This window comes from Nylanderia fulva, unplaced genomic scaffold (assembly GCF_048542155.1).
Source record: "Nylanderia fulva isolate GAGA-0341 unplaced genomic scaffold, ASM4854215v1 Scaffold36, whole genome shotgun sequence".
Lineage (NCBI taxonomy): Eukaryota > Metazoa > Arthropoda > Insecta > Hymenoptera > Formicidae > Nylanderia > Nylanderia fulva.
Window position 1 is genome coordinate 592,718 of NW_028190433.1, and position 24,492 is coordinate 617,209.

Genomic DNA, 24,492 nt, shown 5'->3' on the forward strand with positions numbered 1-24,492 from the left:
AGCGCTTATTAATCTGTGGATTAGGAGATAAAATGCAAAACGATTTTTGCGCGAACAAAAGTATCGAGAATCCCCGTTAAATTTAAATTTGCCTGTGCGATATATTTCTTAAGGATGCACCGTCATGCGGTGATTATAAATTACGCGTTATCGCGTAAGATCCGATAACGGTTAATTTATTTACGAATCGGGGTGGTGCACGCGTGAGTCACGTGCCATCTGTCATCCGCTATCCGGTCTATTATGACACGTGGAGTGCACTATCGTCCTATTATACGCGATGACTGAGTATTTCCTCGGCTCTCCTTCATTCCCGTGAGTCGGCAAATTCGCGAACCTACAATACGTAGATAGAATTAAATATTCTGGGTAATCGTCGAGATTGTTGACAGAAAAGATCGCAATAATTGATGAGTGCCATATTGGATCTCGAAATAATTTAAATAAATTAATTTTAGATTTGATTGATCTTGTACTCTATTATTTTAGTTCTCTATCTACTTGTATTAAATTACGTTATTATTCTTAACGAAGCGTAAGGTGATACACAGTAGAAGCAGACGTCAAGAGCAGACAAACCTTTTTACTGCAATTGCTGGCACAGCTTTCCACTGATAATTTCGAATCTTCTCACCTATCATTTGGAGTAATATTAGAGCTTAAAATCTGTTATCTTCGCCGGTGAAATTTGTAAAGCCAATATGAGTTAATTACGACATTAAAGGCAACCCGACGCAACTAGTAAATGCCACAAGTAAATTCCAAGCCCTCGGAAATCAAAGCGTCTCGTTGACGCTTCGCGATAAGCATCGTTTTCGTTAACTATGAGTTTGTAGTACGACGAGATGTCTCGAGGATGTTCGTATATGGTCGATCCATTTTCGTTAATAAGCGTGATCGCGAGGGAAGGGAGCTCGTTGAACTTCAAAGCGCGGACGAGTGTCGCTAACTAAACTCCGAAGCGACTAGGGACGAGGAGGAAAGGGAGAGCGAGTGGGTGAGTTTGCCGTTTCCAATCCGAGTCCATTTCGTGATTAAGCGCAAACTTCTGAAGCAGACCCCGAGGACGCGCGTAAATACGCGCAACGCGCGTTACGCGCCTCCTATTCACGAAAGCGCGGCTGACCCTATTCAAAGTTCGATCGTCGACGAATAAATGTGAGAAAGTAGCCATACTCGAATCTCGCATTTCATTTGTATACCATTTCAGGCTGTCCAGCAGACTCAATGAAAAAAATTCCCTCACTTTTCCAAGACCAGAAATTCATTTTTTCCCCTGACTTTTTAGTATTATTTTTTCCAAATATATAATTTGCATATATCTATACGATAAATCAATTAAATATTAAATCATGAATCCTTCAGATATTTTTGTCAACAATGAAAAAATTCGGAAGTTAAAAAAAGAAAAATTTAAATGAATTATATACAATCTGCATTATGTACGATAATTGAAACAAACATGTCATTATAAACTATTTAAATAATCATCTTTTTGATTTATATTATATCAATTTTTTAGTTTTGTCTCTATTATACACATTGAAATAAAATAACACGACGATGAAAATATAATAAATTAACGAACACGCTGAATCAATTTTTAACACAGAAAATTAGCGTGCTGGGAGTCAAGGAAAAGTTTATATTTATGTAATAAAAAATTTCAAATTATTGAGACACAAACGTAGGATAATGTGAAAAAATCCATATAAATAGTAAAATTTTCTTACTTTTCCCTGACAATTTCAAATTTATAAAATTCCCTGATAATACTTGATTTTCCAGATTTCCCTGACCGCTAGACACCCTGCGTTTATATTATTTTTACACGGGAAAAAACTTTGCGGAAAAATAAAGAAATAAGTTAAAATCATCTCTCGACTGAAAAACTGTATGTGTGTATTTTGTTATGCAAACTTTCGAGCTTTTATATTGGGTTTCTACGATATGTACCTTTTAATTCCGAAGACGTCTCGGGACTAGATCGAGAAGGTCCCATAAACGTGCGAATCGCTCTCGAGTGTTTTAAGGCGTTTAAAGTTGCGCGAACGAAAACAAATCATCGGCGAGGGAAGGGTCTCCCAAATGGGGTCTCATCGATATCGGGTTGCTAATGGTGTAAGCCAAACCGGCTGCCATAAAAACGCATGTTGGGATAATTGAAGGGTAGGCCGTATCGTTATCTAGCGACTCTCTCTCTCTCTCTCTCTCTCTCTCTCTTTAATTTTCTTTTTTTGTCTCTCTCTCAATTTTTTCGTCGATCCATCTCTCTAGTTCCCACCGCTCTCTCACTCTCTTAATCGTTCCCCGAATTATTCCCTGACGGAATTAAATCGTACGGAAATTGATGCTTCCAGCGCTAATCAGATGTCTTATATACTCGCAGCTTCTGGATAATCTCGCGCTCAAAGCGCAAAGAGAGTGGATTTTTCCTCGGATAATAAAGAAGAACGTTTATGGACCCACTATTCATGATTTTCTGCAGTGCACCTGTTCGATGATTAAGAAAGAACGTTTCACTACTCTCTCAAATTGTAATATTCACAGCGTATTATTTTGTCAATTGAGAATCGAGACTTTTTTACGAAAAGTATTCTTAACATTATCGAATACAATCTATGATTTAAAATAAGTGACTTCCAGCAGATTAAGTTGTATAGAGAAAGCAAATAGATACAATCTTATCCTAGCAAATATCTCTTTTCTCCAAGAATTCTTGTTAAAATGTTCAAATAAAACGATATATATAAAATTCAAGATCCCGTTCATGACGACACGTAAAGATGTAATAAAAATGAAATTTTCTGATTTTCATTCTCATTATAAGTTATAGTGTAAGTCAGATAAAGAAGCATAAGACAAAATGAAAAAAAAGAATGAATATAATACATTATATTGTAATATACACAAGATTATATATTGAGCGTATTACATTTATGTTATATTATAGTATGTTTATATATTATTATATAATTTTAAAAATATAACATTTATTATTATTATATAGTATTTTTTACATTGTAACTTGAAAATTGTATTTCCTTTCTATATCTTTAATCCCGATTATTTCTGTACAATAAAGAAGAACAGAAACATGAAATATGAAATAGGGTCAGAGTTTTGCTTATTCATGCTATGTGATATAATTAAGCTCTTGGGAGCCATTTACTCTTTGACAAATCATGTTAAATCGATATAATGTATTAAAGCTTCTTAAAAGAAATTATACAATGCCATTCTGCTCCCGCGGCCAATCAATTAAATTTTAACTGATTTAATCGCGATCATGTTTCGGTAAAAAGAAATTCGATAACTATACGAAACGTCTCGTACTATTATTTTTTGGTCGTATTATTAGTTTTTCGTATCACTCGAATGACAATAAGACGACCATTAACAATAATATTCCAAAAAGATAATATTCAAATACTTATAATATAAATGTGACGATTAATTTTTTTGTTACTATTTTAAAATATTCAACAAAAATAATCTAATGTTCATTTAAAAATTATAATTTAGTATAATTATAGTATAATTGCATAATTAGTATAATCTTAGTTTGATAAAAAAAGAACCTATTTGTGTAAATTAATTTAATATTAACATTTTACGCCAAATTTTCATATTTCGAGAAGATTATTTTTTAATATAAATTTAGAATGTTTAACTGCAGTTTATTAAATAATATATAACGTAAGGCAATAACTAGCGCGTGTGTAACGCACTGCTTTAATACCTATTCCGGTAAATAAAAATGGAGAAGCTACGTGAAAAAAAAAGGAACACGCGAAGCCGCGTGACTTTGACGTGACGTGACGAGATTGTCGTGGAACGCACATGCTATTTTTTCTTCAAGGCCGCGTATTTTTTACGACGTGCACGAGTACGGGATCGACGTTGTCGAGGCCGCTGACGCAAATCGGAAAGACAAATTCGGGGGTGCCAGGCATTCTTCCTGGGGGTCAAGTTCTCGGTCGCCTCATTAGAAAGGCGAGCGTAATCCCAACCCGCTACGCTCTCCAATTACTGTTCCCGGTTCAAACCAGGTTCAGGCTTGAGCCAATGGCGTAGACATGTCGTCGGTTGCATAGAGAGAGTTCAGAAATTCTTTCAAGTTATAATTGTTTGTCTCTGAGGAATATTTTTCATGTCAAAAGTTTCATCGCGCATAAGTGTCACTCCTCGAAATGTCAAAGAATATAATTTCTTTGGAAAACTTAAATTTAATAATTCCATAATTTTAAAATTCAGGATAATATTAAATATATATATTTTTGAAGAGAAAACGAGAGAGAGATTTTTTCAAATTTATATAACAGTAATTTAAAAAGTTTTCAAAATTGTTATGACCATTTTTTAATAATTAATGAAAGTGGAAGGAAAAATTATGCTTTTTAAAAAATTGAAGTTTACACGGTATTGTGAGGTATTCTCTTCCTGATGTTTTTATAGGCAGTTTAAACACGGCGTAATTAAATTGTTCTCTCGAATTCGCCTGAAGGGTGGCAAACTACGCCACTGCGACGAGGCAGAAAAACCCTCCGCGCCCTTCGCCAGCGTACAAAGAGTTTGCGCGCCGTTCACGCAAAATCCGTAATTGCTTCGCACGGTTGCACATCCCTGACTGTTTGCCAATTTGCTCGGTTTGCCGCTGTTTGCGTTACGTTGGAAATGCAGCGGCCATCAGGACAATATTTCATCCTTTGAGAACATTATTTCAATTCTTCCAGGTTTATATATATATACATATATCACCAATTTTAGCACGTATACAATGCTCTGTATTGTTATAAATTTCAAACTATTCTCCGTTCATTGTTAAATACATTTTCAATAATAAATGGGAATTCTTTGTGCAACTTTCACAGAGGGTGTTTCAGAGAATATAATAAAAAAAAATAGGTACTTATATTACAATTTTTTAATTAGACTCAATTTTTAATATCTAAAAAAAAGTGCGACTCTCGAGATCCTGAATCTTTTTCATTAATGCAAGATTGTAACTTTTAGAATCAGCGCGAATTGAAGAGCGCCGAGATTCCGAGAGATATTTTGTAAAAATATAACAAGCTGCACTTGAAGAATTCAGTTGCGAGATGTTAAAGCAGTTAGTCCGCTTCATCGCCAGAATTTCTGGGCAAACATCATTAAGTTCGCGAGAGAATCGTGCTAACGAGCAAAGAAGGAGAATTCCCGTTAAGGGAAGACGCCGAGACAGAGAACCAACAGACACCCTTCGCTGGCCTTTTTAAGTCTATGGTGGAATATTGCGGAGCGAAATCCACGCGCCGCGCGGATAATCTGACTTTGATCATCATTCCTCCGGAGAAATTGGCGCGAACTTTCGTGGCCCTGGCAATCGTTGCGTCCTCTCTCCTCGAAAAACTTATTTTCTCCTTGAATTGAAGAGCAACCCGATCAGAGGATGAGGACAGTTCATTTAGGCGCGAACGAGAAATCGGCATTTCCGAGAAATCGTATGCATAACGTCATCAGCGAATAAAAAAACCAAGCTGATTTGGTTGCGATATTTTCTTAATTTCCCGGAAAACAGTTCATTGATCGAAAATTTGATAGGGTGTCCAACAGACTCAATGAAAAAATTTCTTGACTTTTTAAGATTTTCTAAAACCAGAAATTAATTTTTTATCTGACTTTTTAGTATTATTTTTTCCAAATATATAATTTGCATATATCTATATGATAAATCAATTAAATGTTAAATCACGAAATCCTTGAGATATTTTTGTTAACAATGAAAAGGTTTGGAAGTTAAAAAAAAAAACAAAAATTTAAATCAATTACAATCTGCATTATGTATACGATAATAGAAACAAATGTGTTACTACAACTATTTAAATGATCACTTTTTTTATTTATATTATTATATCAAATTTTATTTTTAATATATTTTAACAAATTATAATACATATATTTTAATATATTTAATGGTATTTGATATCACAAAAAAACTTTTAAACAAAACATTTGTAATAAAATTAATGTATTAATTTTGAATAAAAAAATGAATTAAAATAAAGTTCTTAAACAATATTATAATTCTTGAGCGATGTTATAATATATTTTAAAATATATAATACATTGAAATAAAATAACACGACAATAAAAATATAAATTAACGAATACGCTGTAGATGAATCGATTTTTAACATCACAGAAAATTAGCGTATAGAAGTCAAGGAAAAGTTATATTTATTTAATAAAAATTTCAAATTAATTGAGACAAATGTAGAATAATGTGAAAAAATCCAGATAAATCGTAAAATTTCCTGACATTTCCCTGACAATTCAAAAAAGTAAAAAGAAATTAGATTGGAAAAATAATAGTAAAAATATGCGATAAAAATTTAAGCTTCGACAGCCTTCAATTTCTAACTGCCAACAACAAAAATTAATTACCCCCTACTGATATCAATATTAATCTCATGTAAATCGATTCGCTCATGCTCGGGAAAAATCACTATATTATAAATAGATTGCAATAGCAATTGCAATTCTCTCTCAATCCATATATCAGTCCGACGATAATTGTGCAACGTGTGTTTATGGCTACTCCTAATCAGCATCCGATTCCAAAGACCGCTCGGCTGATTCCGATCAAGCACCCTCGTTTGCACGACTCGATAATAATCAATCGAACGTGGTCGTCATTCAAACGTACTGAATTCGAAATAATTGCCTGTCCACTGGTATTCACTCGTTCCCACCCTCTCTCGCTCGTCCGTCTCTTTTTTTTTTCTCTCCCCGTATAAAATCCTCCCGGATATGTAATAATCTGTTCGACGTAACACATTTTCCAGTGAATTATCGACTTATTAACTAATTTCCCCGTCTATGCGGAATTATTCGATTTCACCGAAGACATTTTACTAAAGTTTCTCTTTAAACGCTTATCTTTATTCTCACGAGTATCGACACAATTATTTGATTTTAAAAAGTTTCTTGTCAATAGATGAGTTCCAAGAGAGTGCAATCTGTGTTAATACTAAATACAATACATGAAAAATAAAATGAAAAATTAGCATCGCGCGGAGCTTTAATTGTCTCCTTCGAATTTTTGGCGCACAGTTTTTTCCTTTACGAGCGCATCTTAGATAACGCGTGCACCCTCTATCACTCGCAATCCCTCGTGGAAGTCCCTGGTGGACCGTCGCGGTATGCAAACAGAAACGAGAGATAGGTCGAAAAAGCGGGAAAAGGGGGCTGGTATGTAGAAAGAGAAAGCAGAGAGGGGAATCGTCGGAATAGTCGTCTAGCAGCGTGGTGCAACGGGGGTGTTACTAATTGGAGGGGTACCGAGGGGAGGAAACCTTGTTATCTCTTAATTGCTACGACCCTCCGCGCTGTTTTGCATCGATAAGGAACGACCCGGCTCTGTTGTTTCGCGAACCCTGTCGATCTCATCGATCTGACTCCTCGGAATTATTCGGCGGGATACAACAACCCTTCGTATCATCCCTTTTTTATTTTTTATTTTTTTTTTGTTACACATGATTCTTATACCTAATACACCAGCGCGACTATACCGTCATAAATCTTTGCAATTAAATTGTAGTTTTTCCTTTCTGCATCTTTTTTCGGGAGATGTTAGAATTTTTTCAGGGCGGCATAATTAAATTTTTTTTTTGTTCTTTCTTAATTTTTTAAATTGTTTTTATTTTTTTTTATATTAAATATTAATTAGATATTAATTATATATTACGTAATTAAATATTAACCATTAAATTAATATTTTTGTATTACACGTGCAGGCAAAGTGGCACTTTGTGTGCGTGTTTTCTGTGCGGAAAGCGGCCGATTTCCCACGCCGCAAGATGGCGGCGTGCGATCGGCCACCTCGCGCACAGAAAACGCGCCACTTTGCCTGCACTTGTAATACACAATATACTATTATATTAATTATGTCCAAAATAAATTTCAGTATTTATTCAAAAAGAGAGCAAATGCTTAATTTTGTAATAATTCTAAGGAGTGCTCGATAATTTTTGTAAATTTTTCCTCTCACTCTTCCGTATACATTCTAGTCCTTTAAAGAGCTGTAGATAATATTTCGGAGCACCTAGTAATCCCCGATACAATTCGCGATGATCTGGATGCGATTCGCGATTCCGCGCACGAAAACGAATCCGGGGAGCGCATTCTCGTAACGAGTTCGATTATCCTGCGTGGCATGAGTCAGTCGATCCCTGTTTCCTGCACCTCCCCCTCGTTTCATTTCGCCTTCCATATAACGGGTGTCCGGATTCCCAGGAGGTTTTCCGCCCCCTCTCTTTTCAAGCCTCATTGCTATGCACCGCTCGAAACTCCGCTAACGACCTTACATCCCTCTCTTTTCTACCCACGGCGAATCCCTCCCTGGGAGGCCACATCGCGTCTCGTATTCGAAAGTATTCGAGATCGCTCGGGCCCGAAACTCTTGCGCGCGAGCCCTTTGATCGCGCGGAAGCTCGCACTGTAACAAGTTTCTTGACACGCGCGAATACGGTAGGACTCTATTTATCGGAGCGGATAATACCGAGGGAAAGTTCTCCCGAAGAAAGTTCGAGGATCGGTAGGATAACTCGAGGAATTGAAAGTAACGCACGGGTTACTTAACATTCTGCTGAACCGGCATCGCTCATTTTTAGATCAAATTCTAATCAATTTTGCCTCGCAAGTTTCAAACAGGGTGTCCAGCAAACTCAATGAACAAAATTCCCTGTCTTTTTCAGATTTTTCAAGAGCAGAAATTCATTTTTTCCATTTTAGTATTATTTTTAGTATTATTTAGTAGTATTTTTTTAGTATTATTTAGACTTTTTAGTATTATTTTTTCCAAATATATGTATAATTTGTATATATCTATATGATAAATCAATTAAATGTTAAATCATGAAATCTTTGAGATATTTTTGTCAACAATGAAAAGATTCGGAAGTTAAATTTAAATCAATTATACCATCTGTATTATGTATGATAATCGAAACAAACATGTCACACTATAAACTACTTAAGACGATGAAAATATAAATTAACGAACACGCTGTAGATGAATCGATTTTTAACACAGAAAATTAGCGTGCTGGGAGTCAAGGAAAAGTTTATATTTATGTAATAAAAAATTTCAAATTATTGAGACAAATGTAGAATAATGTGAAAAAATCCAGATAAATTTCCTGACTTTTCCCTGACGATTCCAGATTTATAAAATTCCCTGACAATGCCCGGTTTTCCAGATTCCCTGACCGCTAGACACCCTGAAGAGGACGCTTCTGAAAAGTTTTGTTTTTTTTTCTAACAAAATTAAAATAAAGATAGCCAATTAATTATCCACTTCTAGAAATGCGTTAATTTTCGTTCTTTAATTTCTTCTTTTGCGAGACATTTCTGAGAATACTTCTTTTTATATCGCAAGAAACTAATTAAAGTTTTGTAATATTCCTCAAAGGAACACGTGCTACAGAAAATGATCGGCCCAAGGGCTAATGAGTCTATAAACACGCGAATACAGTAAAAAGGGAGTAAAGTCCATTACAGGATGACAGCGAGTCTCCTTCTTCCTCTCCCTACTTTTCTCTCACCCACTAGCTAGCTCGCCGGAAACACTCAAGCTGAAGAACGAGGGTGTTCGGATCGCAAAGTTGGTCTTGTTAGGCCTGCAAAAGGGGATTCCGCTCAACCAACCGTGCCAGCCTTAAGGGCCCTTACTCCACCAGAGGCACGCTTCGTTTCTCGATTGATTCTTTATTTTACAATCGCCGTGGCTCCGCAAAGGGCAACGAATACACGGTAGGACCGGCCTGGAGACAGCGCAGTCCATGACCCTTCCGTCTGCCAATTTCCGGCTGCCCTAACGTCATCGTTTTCCACCTCGTCTATTCGTCTCCGGCGATTCTGACTTTCGGATACTACGCTACGCAACACTGCATACACTCACAAACGCTTTCGTTTGCATCTCTGAATAAATTAATGTCAAAGAAAAATCAAAAAAACATTTAAAATGTATAAAAAATATATAAAAAATATTTAAAAAATATTTAAAAAATATTTAAATATATATAAAAAATATATAAAAAATATTTAAACCTGTATACAACGAATAAAAATGTTTCAAACATCTGTGTATGTGTACGTGTAAATGTATGCTGCTTTTTGTGACACATGTTGTATCAAAGAGTAATTTTAATAAAAAAAAAAAAAAAAAAAAACACCGCTTAAGTTGAAAGGTTCATCTATGTTTTTTCCGTCCGTTGAAATAAAATGTGACTCGTTAAATTCGATTCTTTTTTTCTCGCAGTAATCGCCTATTTCCGTCACTCGTTCGATTTACAGAAGGAGGAGGCTCTACCGAGTCTTCCGGTTCCGGACCTCGAGACGACCTTGCAGAAATACTTGGCGCAGGTCGAAGCCGTCGCGCCGAACCACCTGGAAAAGACTCGGAGCTTGGTAAGAGCCTTCCTCTCGGGACCAGGACCGAAACTCCAGCAACGTCTCCTGGAACGTAGGCAGAAGACGACCAACTGGGTGAGTGATCCAACTTTATAAAAACCACGACGGTCCTGAATTTATTTTGCAAAATCGATATCTTCTTTTCCATTCGACTAATAAAGGAAGACTCGCATATTCTCTAAAAGTAAGAGAGAACACAACATTCGAATTACATTATCCACTCCGCGTCTACATAAATCTTTCTCGAGTTTTACGAGCTTTCCTCCTAAATCATCAATGCGAGATCGGCTTCTCTGTTCCGTAACATCGCCGAGAAGACATCGGTTCTGTCTCGGAGAGCCGAGTCAGACGGCATAATCCCTAATACAGTCGTCGCTTTAAACCGAGGGTCTGTCGGCCGATGAGGAAGAAGAAAAAGCCACGGTGTGTGTCACAGTCATAGGGATCGACCGGGAAAGAGAGAGAGATCCTCTTCTCGCGGCATCTCTAAGTGGCACAACACCATTTTCGTTTCAAGCCGCGACGCCTCGAGAGAATTTACCTCCGGCTATACACAGGGTGTTCGCTCATCGTTCCATCGATCTGATATCTGGGGAGAATGAGATCGATCCTGATATACACATACATGCGCATGCAAGTAATAACGTAGATATACACGTTTGGAATCTAAACAAGATTTTTCAAAGACAACGTTTGAAGATATTGCATGTGAAATTTCAAATAAAATTTTCTTGTAAATGACATTCCGGTTAAATAAAATTACTTGAAATTATAGAAGAGAAATTTCACAGGATTTGTATCGGAATATTATATTATTTCTTTATTGTTCACAATTGAAAAAAGATTGATAAACACTTTGACGAGAGAAGCTCTTGAATTTTATTTTATATTTCAGAATTTTTTAAAATTCTAGGTGTTAATAAAGTACCATATATTTTTACATAGAAATGATTATATAGAAAAGTGTGCGGAATAAAACTACGCTTATTTGATCCCGTGCAAAAAATTCAAAATGCGATTTTCATATTTTTAAATAATTCTGATACCTAATAGAAAGAAGTCGCATCTTATATTTTTTAATAAAACATGTGTAAATAAAGCAAACACCCTGTATATATCTCGAACGGCGAGAAACGCGTAATAACATACACATTTAGAATTTAAATAAGATTTTTAAAAGACAATGTTTGAAGATATTGTATACAAAATTTCTATTACGATACTGTTTTTATAATGACGTTCGGGTTAAATAAAATTATTCGAAATTAAAGAAAAAAAAAATTTCAAAGGATCTGTGTCGGAATATTACATTAATCCTTAATTATTCACAACTGGAAAACTATTGATAAACACTTTGACAGAAGAATCTTTTAATTATAAACAATCATTATAATTATAATTCAGAATTTTTTAAAATTCTAAAAATGTATTAAGTATACCATATGTATATTTTTACATGCAAATAATTATATAGAAAAGTGCGCGGAATAAAAGGACCACGCTTTCGACCCTGGGAAAAAATTCCAAATGCAATTTTCATATTTCTAAATAATTCTGATACCTAGTAGGAAGAAGTCGCGTATCTTATATTCTTTAACGAGAAGTATGCGTAAATAAGCAAACACTCCGTATATATTTCGAACTGCGAGAAATGCGCTCCTGAGACTCGGCGGAGTCGCTCACGTGACTTTTGCCATCCCTTCGACCACTCCCGAGCGCGCGCTCCCGTGGGATTCCCGGTTCGATGCATGCGTCGGCTATAAGCCGGCGTCTCGCACCCCCTCGTCGAGCCAGGCACCCCCGTGGCACATAAATAAATAAATAAATGGATTTACGAGGGCCCGGGCGTCTCTCCATCCCTTGCGACCCACCGGTGAAAAGGGACGGACATTAGGGGGTCGCGCGTGGACTGTACCGGAACAATGCAAATATTGCCGAAGGAATAAGGAGGACAAGAAGGGCGACACGGAGTCACATTGTACGTAAGATTGCTGAGCAGAGAGATGACTGTATTTCGATCGAAATATGCGAATGACGTTAAGCTTTTCATCCCCCGGGATCCAGATGCGGACTCGTTTGCCGCGAAGAGTTTATTACCAGAAATACGATAACGTATGTGTTGAACATTTTTGCGAGATGTTGTGTGCAAAATTTTATTTTCAGGATATAAAATATCTCTCCTTCAAAATCGGGCAAGACGCATATGTTGTGTCGTCGAGAAGTCACGATAAATATTTGCGAATAACACGTTACGCTTTACTCGATTTCGGATAGCAGATTCAAAGATGCGCATTTTCCCGCAGAAGTTGATTTGTCGGATAATATATCTTCGTTCAAGAGTGACGTAAAGTCACATTGAATATAAAATTTTCGGGACAACGCGACGGAGCTAAGTTTGATAATTGTGTAGAATTCTATAATAAATATATCATTAATATTTTATTTTCGTAATTAAATTACAATGTTTTTACTTCCCTCTACAAAATTTTTTATTAATATATTTTATTTTCATGATATGTGAAAAAACCTTTTATCTGTCTTGCTTGGTATGAAATATTTATACGCGTAATTAATATAACATATGTGTATTACGCATTCTGACATTTTTTCTAGCAACTGTTTTGTTCCCCGGAGAATATATTTTTCAACAGATTTGTAATCTCCATACAAATTTACTTTTTACAATATGTCCGAAACTATTTTTGTTAAACTGCAGATTAATTTGGCGCAATCTGCCGCGCAATTTAATTTGGGGAATAAATTTTTTTCGCAAGAACAGAATCAGTTGCGCGATAATTCTTCCTTCAATGTGATCTCCCACAGCGATCTCTTTATTTCTTACCACTCTGGGAGCAACCTGTTCTTCTTTCTATTTCTCTGTCTCTTTTCTCTCATCCCTCCCTCGCGTAATTTTTCTAATTTAGCCGAACGGTCCATTCAGCATCGTGAAACGGTTGCACAATCGTCGGCCTCGGGTTTTTCGATTTGCCGGCATACATCCGGAAAAATACATTCTCGTTTCTTTAAGAGGCGACCTCTCGCCGACGACGAGGTCCTCCCTCGGGCTAAAGTGTCGCGAAAAGCCAGGCCGAAAGCAATTTTCTCGCCAGCGGCGGCTGTCGCACGAATTGCTCCTTCGATCTTGCTTTTCCTTTCACGCTATCTCTCCATTCATCTGATCGATGGGAATACTCGGTCGCATTATCCGGTTACGCGTCTCGGGATGACGTCTTGTAAAAGCGAGCGCCGGTCAATTTAAGGGACACGCAGGATTTTTTCCAGGAAACGTGATTACAATTTTTTTATTTCTTATTTGTTGCTCTTTTTTAATTCTTTAAATTTATTTTTTTATATTAAATATGCAAATAAAGTCCAGCGTTTATTCAAAAGGAGAGCAAATCCTTAATTTTGTTACATTATTAAAATTTTCTTATTTCTTATTTTTTGTTCTCCCTTAATTTTTAAAAATTTCTTTTTTTTTCTTTTCAATTTTTTAAATTAAATGTGCAAATAAATTTCAGCGTTTATTCAAAAAGAGAGCAAATCCTTAATTTTGTTACATTATTAAAATTTCCTTATTTCTTATTTTTTGTTCTCCCTTAATTTTTAAAAATTTCTTTTTTTTTCTTTTCACTTTTTTAAATTAAATGTGCAAATAAATTTCAGTGTTTATTCAAAAGGAGAGCAAATCCTTAATTTTGTTACATTATTAAAATTTCCTTATTTCTTATTCTTTGTTCTTCCTTAATTTTTAAAAATTTCTTTTCTTTTCATTTTTTTATATTAAATGTGCAAATAAATTTCAGTGTTTATTCAAAAGAAGAGCAAATCCTTAATTTTGTTACATTATTAAAATTTCCTTATTTCTTGTTCTCCCTTAATTTTTAAAAATTTCTTTTCTTTTCATTTTTTTTATATTAAATGTGCAAATAAATTTCAGTGTTTATTCAAAGGAGAGCAAATCCTTAATTTTGTTACATTATTAAAATTTCCTTATTTCTTATTCTTTGTTCTTCCTTAATTTTTAAAAATTTCTTTTCTTTTCATTTTTTTATATTAAATGTGCAAATAAATTCCAGTGTTTATTCAAAAGGAGAGCAAATGCTTAGTTTTTTCACTGATTCCAAGGGAGTTCCTCTCTACAGACATCCATATCTACGTCAGAATATTGATTAATTAATCCGTGTAAATTTTCGCGCTTGGTCCCACGCATCCCCTTTAAACTCGACATTTTTTCCGCGTTTGTTCCCGTGATAGTCGTCGGGGTGAGAAAGGTATAAAAGCACAGAGCCGGCGCCGAACCCAAAACCATGGGTCTCGTCGGGAGAGTCGCGATGGCGACGGTAAGCTAATATTACGGTGCCCCGCGGCGAACTGGAAAATCTCATTGGGGCCTCCATTATTCATCCGCAAGCCCGGGTCTGTATCGCGCGACCCCGTCCGTCTGTCCATTCGTTGCTTCATAGTTTCCGCGGTGGTAAATTCAATTCGAATTACAAACGCCCGGAATTAATCCCCCATACTCGTCCCTCGTCGTCGACGACGCGATTATGAAAGTCGCTCTCCGCAACTTTACCGGAGAACGAGTGAGTGACTTCGCGAATTCGCAGACACGTTTCCCGGAAACTAATTTCGCGCGCCTTCTCTCAACTTCCGTAGAGAGAAATCTCGCGAGACAAAGGTTCTTCATTATTTTTTTTTTTTTTTTTTTTTTTAATAAATATTCAAGAAAATTAATTAATTGTAAATCATATACAAGAGTGGGACACTTTGCATGTAATTATAATAAAACAATATGCAGAGTGTGCCTCGTTATTATATTTAAATTTTTCCGAAAATTAATTCGGTAGGAACTTTCTATTTTTCATTTAAATACAAAAGTCATGAATATATTCATAATCAGAAATATAGAATCATAAATAAATAAATATAAATATACTAATATATTTTTATATAAATACATTTTTAACTATATATAAAATTTTGTTGCAAAAAGTTGAATATTCAGATTAATCGAGAAATCGAGGATTAAAAATGTTAATTGTTTTTAATCGAATGACAATTATATATTACACATATAAATAAGCAATATTGATCTGACACATTCGTACATATTTAACTGCGCAAGAAAGTAGCGCGATGTCTCGCTATAAAGCAGTTAAAGTAGATGTATCCTCCGTGGACAAGAGGGATGAGAGATAAAGAGATAGGATGGAAGAGCAGGTGGATAGCATCCAGAAATGTCGCGAGCACGTGCAAATGGCCGTGTGTCGGGACTCAAGAGGGATCTTCTTCTGCGGGGAGAAACCCGACAAAGTTCTCACCCCCGTCTGATGCTGGGAAAGGAGTGAAGTACGCCAAGGAAAAAGCAATAAACTTTTATGGCCGTAAGCTCTCACTTGCGCGAGTAGCGATGCCTATCTGCTACTCGGGCACATCCGAAACTTGAGAAACATCATTTCACTCCTTGGCTCGTAAAATTGTTGGCTCAGGAGGAAATACACACGTGTGTATCGGCGAATGAGAAGGAATAATTGCACATTTTTTTCAATATATATGCCGAGTAAATATATCGAGAAGCAATTAAAAATTACAGAGAGACTGTCTCGAGATATACGAAATTTTTTCAAATTTATTTTCTCAATGTTATTGGCAATGTGTGTTTGTTGTTATTTAAATAAAATTATATTTTGGCGTCATCTCATCTTTATTAATAAAAATATGTATTATCTATATCTGCATCTTATGTGAAAAAAGTATTATTTTTATTAAATTATCTAAAATAATTTTTAGATAATTTTGATTTAGAATCATATGAAATATAATTTTATCTTCTATGTAGATATATTTAAAACAAAATCATCTTCATCTTATCTCAGATGAATTTACATATTTCTATCTCATCTTTACCTAGCTAATTTTAATAATCACCTAAGCACAGCAGTTAGTTATAGAAAGAGATATTATGTAAGCGCCGAGGCTTTCTTAAAATACTATTTTCAAATAGTATAAATCCGTAGATTAAAAGAGCTCGTTTCTCGTAAGTTAAGCAACGTTTTGAAATATGCAATGCAAATGTAAAATAGTACCTACTGTTGTTCTCAATAACTCGTGAGAGAGAATAACTAATCTGACAAAATTCACCGTTATTTATTGCATTTATTCCGCGGATAAAGGAGCGAAACTGCCGTCAAACTGAGCACACAGTTTCGAGCGAAAGGAAAAACTTTTCTCGAAGAGACACGCGAGACGAGAGGAAAACGGCTGATCCCAGGGCTGAAGCCGAGCGTTTACCCGAACGAGCCGGATCGAAAGCTAAACCGAGCCGGCGCTTTTTCGAAAGAGGGTTGCGCTCCCGCAAAGTACGTAACTTTTCTTATGAATCCCTGCGGACGGGAGAGAAAGCGCGAGGGTGGCCGTTTTACTCCGCGATCCACCTTTTGAAAGAAGAGAAGGGACTCTCGCGTAAAAAGAAAATATTTCTCTCTCGTCGACACGCGCTAGAGGCGATACAAAGGGTATCCTAGTTGCGCTTCCTTTTCTCGTTCACTTCCCTTTTGTTCTATTATTTTTCGGACGCGTTCGAGGATCGTCCGATGCGGTTTCGGCAGCGATAAAGCTGAAACGACCATCAGGATGTAGATTCCTTTTTTTCGTATGTACTCTTGTATACACTTTGACGTTTTAGCTATTTGCACGTTTTTTAAGTCTCACGCGAACGAATCCTCTTGTCGAGATACTTTCAAGTTTATATTAGACGAGTTGTTGGAGCTTTCGTATAGGAGTTATATATGATTCTCTGAATTTTGTTAATTAATTGTGAAATGATAATACAATCGGTAAAAATGATGAATATTTATTTGGTCGTTAAATATGTAAAAAATGTTGACTATTATAAAAATTTAGCATTACGGAATCATAGTTATCCTATTAATCAGAGAGAAGGATATATTACAGGATCATCATTATCCTATTAGCATCATCACCATTATTATTGATCCAAAGTATCTTATTCGCAACGTGAGTTCGTTTAAAGATGTTGATTTAAAAACGCGTAAGACAACAAAATTATTGCTTACGATCCATTAGAAGATTATCGGAAGGCGCTAAAGGATTAAAGACGTTTTCACGCTTTCGAATCGTGCAAATATCAACGATATTCGAGATTGAACACGATTATTTGCACGCAATCCTACGTTGTAAATCGCGACACATAAATATATATATATATATATATATATATATATATATATATATAAGGTGTTCCAGAAATACAATATTTTTTCAACTGTGTATATATTGCATTAAATTAAAGCAGATGAAATCATGAAACTTTGAAAACTTAAATAGATGATAAAAAATGTTATCCTACGTTCAAATTTCAAATAGATTTTTATATTTTAAAGATAATTAAATTATATATATATATATTGTTGCATTAAAATACTTGATTTTTCGAAATTAAAAAATTGCATAATCGATAATGATATCCTGGAAAATTTCTGCAGATAAATTATTCGCAAGTTTCCACTTAAGTGAAACGCAATATCCGATACATCCCGTATATATACTGGACAGCAATATACACGACATTGCGGGTACATAAATTATCGCCAGGCAGAGACATATATGGAGACAATAAGCATGTGTATGCGTCACACTTTAAAATGTGGTAAGACTGCATCTCTCTTGCGGTTTTCATACTATCGCGCCGGCAAATCCGCATAAATTTAACTCGCTCAAATTAGAAAGCTAATTATAATCATTCATAATTTCTTTCATTATATCATAGAAATGTCGATAACAGTTTTAAATAATTAATTATCATTAATTAATTAAATAGGATTGTATAAGGAAAAATGTTCTTCACATAGATGAAGAAAATTAATAAAAAATTAGACCAAATTTATTTAAATTAATCCAAATAAATATATGTTCAAAATAAATTTGTTACGATCCGCAAAAAAGAAATGCTTAATATGGCCGATCCGTGTTCGCGAGGAATCCCTCGGATGATACCTCGCAGCCACTTCACGTAATCTTGGCAATTTAAATGTTTGTCTTGTTCAAATTAGAAAGCCAATTATATAAGAAATCATTAATAATTTCTTTCGTTATTATGGAAATGCTGGTAACATTTTTGAATAATTATTTATTATTAATTAACTAAAAAGAATTTTAATTTGGGAAAAATAATCTACACATTGATGAAGAAAATAAATGAAAAATTAGATTAAATTTATTTAAATTAATCCCAATAAATATAATATGTTCAAAATAAATTTGTTACGATCCGTAAAAGAGAAATGCGAGGAATCCCTCGGATGACACCTCGCAGCCACTTCGCGTAATCTTGGCAATTGAAATGTTTTGTCTTGTTCAAATTAGAAAGTTCCATTCCGTACATTTAGTACGTGAGAATCGAAGATGGGAGCGGATGAAGAGAACGAACTGAAATTATTGATAAAAATTTCATCGCGTTTACTATCTCTGTTTCGTTGAAACCGAGGGTACCCACCCTTTCGCAATGAAATCTCTCTAATGAGAAATTTATAATTAAAAAGCCAAGCTCGCGAAATCGAACGAAACCGTGCGAGAAACGTGGGTGACGGAGCAGAGAAAGGCGAAACGAATAGGACAAACCGCGAGAGCGAAAACATCGGATAGGGGTTGCCGCCCTTCGGATGTAGGCCGTCGTTTGCCGTCGTATCGCCGTAGCGATCCCGCAGACAATCCGTAAGGGCTTAGCACTGTTTCAACAAGGGATTACCGGCGCGTCCCTAAGCCGAGCGATACGCGATCCCGCTGCGGACAAACATTTAAATTGCCAAGATTACGCCAAGTGGCTGCGAGGTGTCGTCCGAGGGATTCCTCGCGAACACGGATCGATCATGTTAAGCAATTCTCTTTTGCGGATCGGACAAAATTTCTTTTCAACATATACAGTACTCTCCATAAGTTTGGAAACACCTTACATTTTACAGTTAAACAGTCGTATGGTGGCGATCTGTGTAGACTTTTTGTATCAATAAATCGTAAAATGTTTAAATGACATTTTTATTTATGACAGATCGCTGCCATACGATTGTTTAACTGTAAAATGTAATGTGTTTTCAAACTTGTAAAGGGTACTGTATGCAATAAATAACAAATGTCCATTTATAAGACTGTTTTTTGTTATCACGATTAATATTTCAAATAACATACTGATAAAAATCACATTAAGTTTATATTCTTGCATGTTACGAATATCTAATTAAAGAATATTTTTTTAGAGAATTTTTTTCTTAAATTAAGAGTATCTTTTTGACAGATCTGTGCAGAGTTTTTGTATGAATAAATCGTAAAATAAACTTAAAATATTTCAATGACTCTTTTATTTTGACAGATCACTGTCATACAATTGTTTAACTATAAAATGTAAGATATTTCCAAACTTACGGAGGGTACTGCATATTTATTTCGATTAATTTAAATGAATTTAAATCTAATTTCTCTTTTGCACTTCGTAAAAGATTTATTTTCAACATATTATAATTATTCGGATTAATTGAAATAAATTTAATCTAATTTCTTATTCATTTTCTTCATCTGTACGAAGAACATTTTTCTTAAAAATACAATCCTACTTAATTAATTAATAATAATTAATTATTAAAAACTGTTATCGGCATTTCCGTGATAATGAAAGAAACGATGAACAGAGATAGTAAACGCGATGAAATGTTTATAAATAATTTCAGTTCGTTCTCTCCGTCCGAATCCCTTCTCGATTCTCGCTTTCGGAATATAAAAGAACGGAATGGAAACGAGCCCAGGAGACACGAACGACCGGCAGGAACAAAACGAGTATCGTTCATGAAATTGGCCGATATATCCGATACGGGTAAATCGTCCCCCACAATAAGGGTGCACGAAGCCAATCTCACCCGGGAGATTCACGGCGCGCGATGGACAGTAATGCGAAGCGGAGGTGAACGACTGAACGATGCCGAAAAATCCCACAACTAATTCAAAAGGAAGCGCACACGCACGCGGAAGAAGGGTCACCTCGAAGAGATTCGGAATTGAGACCTCGTGGATTAACGCGCAAAATAATACACGTCGTATATGCATTAATACACTGAACAAAAATTTATTCAATTCGAATAATAATATTTATCTCAATTTATTTGAAACTAATATTGATTTGATGTGATAGATATTTTTTGTTTCAAATAAATGATTGATTAGGCAGTACTGAAATAAATATTTATTAATTTAATCATATTTTTTCAATGTAGTTTAAGAATAAATTTGATTTAAGACATTTATATATCATCAAGAGTATCGGGTGAAAAAGCAATTGACTTTGCTAAATATAGCTTTCAATAAAATGTAAAAAATAAAATGTAAAACGTGCGACTCTCGCATATAATATTATATACTTATTTCTGATTCAGGACAGAATTATAGAAACTGTCATAAATAAATTGACCGCAAATTGACTGCACACGTAAAACCTTTCAAAACATATTTGGATGAAAATGTCATTGTCATTTCCGAAAGCTGATTAAGTCGAAATAATCGTCTTTTATTCAAAAGAGCATTCTTTAGTTTGCAAAAGAGAAAGAGAGAGATTCGAATCCGCTCGAAATGATGCCGACTCTTATATTCCAGAAGCACTTAAAAGCGCAAATATTTATGGTGTCTTCCAGTCTCAAACGAAAAACAAAACCTTCTCTCCAGAAGATGAACACGAAAAGGAGGGAAACCTGTCTTCCTCCTCACTCTCTCTCTCTCTTTCTCTTTCTCTCATCGAGTAGATATACCCTGCGGGATTAACCTTTAATTCTATCCCGTCTCGACAGCCCCTTCTTCGTCCTTGAAGAAGGGTCCTCGGCGCATCAAATGCTCTCCGACATGGACCAGAAACAAGACCGAAGACGAAATGAAATTTTCGAAATGACTTGACGAGCGGCTTGACTCGCAAGATGGCTTATTCCTTTGCCGTTCGGGAAAATATCATCGAGATCAAAAAGAATAAAACGCGAAAGGAGCATAAACTCGGAATAATATTACCATTATTTGCGGACGTTAACAAAGTCTATCTTGAAGTAGCTCGGCAAATAGATATATATTTCGCGTGGATTAGACGGATAGGAAAATGAATATAAATGAAGCTATTTATAAGCATTATAAAGATATACGTTTCAATGGCTAAAAGCGGTCTTGTGCGATTTCTATCGCGCCTATACAAACCGTCAACAAATGCTGAATTTTCGGAAATTACATCAGGCACAGAACTTAATCACGCGACGCGATTCGAGGGACAAGTTCGTGCGAACGTGCAGACGAGGAAGTCGTCCCTGGGTTCGGGCGTGTACATGCAAGAAAAGACGATGTCGGCCAGAGAGCAGGTCAGGTGGATCGATGCAGGTTGCTTACGGCGACAGCCGCACACCTTCACAGACTACTGTGCACGAGCAATCCTTAACTCGAGAGAGAAAGGTATACGCAGAGCGTATACATAAGGGACAAAATTCTTATTTCATCTGTTCGCACGTCAGCAATTCTTTCGCACATTAAGGCACCATTTCATGTGCAGCAGTTTGTTGCTGTTGAAGTTCAATTGAACGAACAGCAAAGGCAGGAAAGCAGAAGAGCACAACTAGTTGATTCTAATTATTATTATTATTATATTAGTTGAATAATGGATTTTAAGAATAAAATAAATTATGAGAATATAAAAGCAAAAATCGTAAGTTTAATCTTGAAATAATAAGAGAACAAAGAAATATGCTCTAATAAATTTTAATCACGTGACTGATTTGCTGCTGCGGCATGCACCGATGACCTGTTTTCGAAATCTCTGTTCTGTCTCTGGGATAATTAAATTTGGGATAAACTTTTGAAAATTTAATTTCCCGTAACGTGTAAATGTATACAAGTGTCGGTGTGGCGACGAATAGCATGGTATCTCATAGATAATGGATAATAATGGCTTTATGTATGTCAAAACACACAAGAAACGGGGTTATACCAAGTCGTAAAATTGTCTGACATAAGGAACGATTTCTCGGCGAGTTTAATTATCGATGTTGCAGAAAAATGTGAGAGATTATATTTCATAGAAGGAAAAGAAAATTCAGAATCGAATATCAACCGATAAAATTTTCGATAGATTGAAATTATTATTTCTTATTCATTTAATAATGCACCTAAATGTAACACGAGCAGAATAAAATCAAATTCTTTCTTTGATAAGACTATTAGTATTCTTATATATTTTCAAGATTAAACATATTCCATTGAACATGGAAATGCTAGTAACGTATAAATGCTATAAAATAATGTTATAAATAAAATGGACAAATGCTTATAAAATAAAGTTCTAATGAAATAAAAATATTAAATTTAAAATTACAAGTAACTTTTGCATAAAAATAACAACTTTCCCTATATTTTATATATATTTTTACACTAATATGTATTTCCATTTTCAAGAATATAGAAAAAAAATAACAGTAATTAAATAATGTTTTCAGTTCTGAATAAGTAACTTCCATGTTAAAAGCACAGGGATTTTTTTCAGTGTACTCTTCGAGTATAAAATTCTCACGTACAACAGCGCAACCGCGGGTCTTAACCGGTTCATTATTCCGTCATTATTTTCAAGCACACGGCTGAAATAGGCAAAGACGCGTGTTATCGTCCGGGAAGGTGAAGGAACGAAGGATTGAAAGAGAAAGAGAGTATCCAGCGTGATGATGCGAGGGTGTAGGCTCGCCTCGTAGAGGTGTCCTCGGCGGTGCGATGAGAGTGCGCAGAATCCGGGGTAACGATTGCAAGCAGGAGAGCACCGGAGGCGGCCATAGCCACGCAGGCAGGTAAGGCGAGGTAAGGCTCCCGATTTGGGTCACCGCGACCTCGTCCCAAAGGCCGCACTTGCTAGAGGTTACGACCCGCTTAAAGAGAGCCGGATCGATTCGCATCGACCGAACCGCCTCGCGTCGACCGGACCGGAATTTCTATCTCCGGAGTTCCGCAAATCGGCGAAACGTACGGATCGAAATGTGCATCGTCGTTTTTGTCACATCTTATTCGAGCCATCGCGGCGACGTCGAACGAACGCGAGATATATACGAGCAGCCATAGTGTTGTGCTTATAGGTGATTTTACGATTAGCTATGTTAGATGAAGAGGAGATAAAAATATGTGAATTCATCTTGAATAAGATGAAGATGATTTTGTTTTAAATATATCTAGATAAAAGAGAGAATCTAGAAGAAATCTAGATAAATATATATATATATATATATATATATATATATATAGATAAAATTATATCTGGCGACTCATCTAGATAATTTCGAGATAATATTATTTTTAAGACCGCTTATGTAAATAATTATGATAAAATGTAAATTGTAAAAGGGATATAAAAATATATTCATATTTTCATTTATGTTTAAGTTTTTTATCACACTGCTTAACTTCTGCAACTAAAGTATTTTTGTGTGCTACAACTCTAAACCAAATTATCTGAACATTATTCTAGATAATTTAGTGAAGATAATACTTTCTATTACCTAAGATGCAAATAATACATATTTTTATTATCTATATAAAGATAAGATGATGCCAAAATTTAATCTAGATGATCATCTATATAATTTTATTTAGATAACAGCAAACACTGATCTTCAGAAAGAATCTCTTCTCTTGTCTAAATGTATCCCCTTATCTGATATTGCGTGCTCGAGCGAATAAAAATGGAAATCGACCATACTTAGCACCGAGAGAATTTTATCTCATTTTTTATTTACGTCCACGCTGACGTACGATTTTTATATTACATTCTCGGGATGATACAGCAGCCGCGGCATCCCGAGCATCCATTTTTGCATCACGCATTCGCCGTCTAATATTATTACTACACCATCGCATCTGCGTGAGACTGAAGCAACTCTTTCGTAAGATTTGCAAATTAGAAAGAGAATGGCTTGAAATTCTGAATTTGCAAACGTATGATTGAATTTAATATGTAAATTCTTT

The 24,492-nt window shown here is 35.4% G+C and overlaps 1 protein-coding gene across 2 annotated transcripts in view; it reads left to right on the forward strand.

Moving 5' to 3' along the window:
* Window positions 1-24,492, forward strand: part of LOC114941908 (vesicular acetylcholine transporter-like) — a 95,381-nt gene that overhangs the window by 38,882 nt on the left and 32,007 nt on the right. For both annotated transcript variants that reach the window (XM_085485279.1, XM_029317092.2), the window contains exon 4: window positions 10,339-10,530. The gene's annotated coding sequence lies outside the window, so the exon portion shown is untranslated. The remainder of the gene's footprint in view (window positions 1-10,338; window positions 10,531-24,492) is intronic.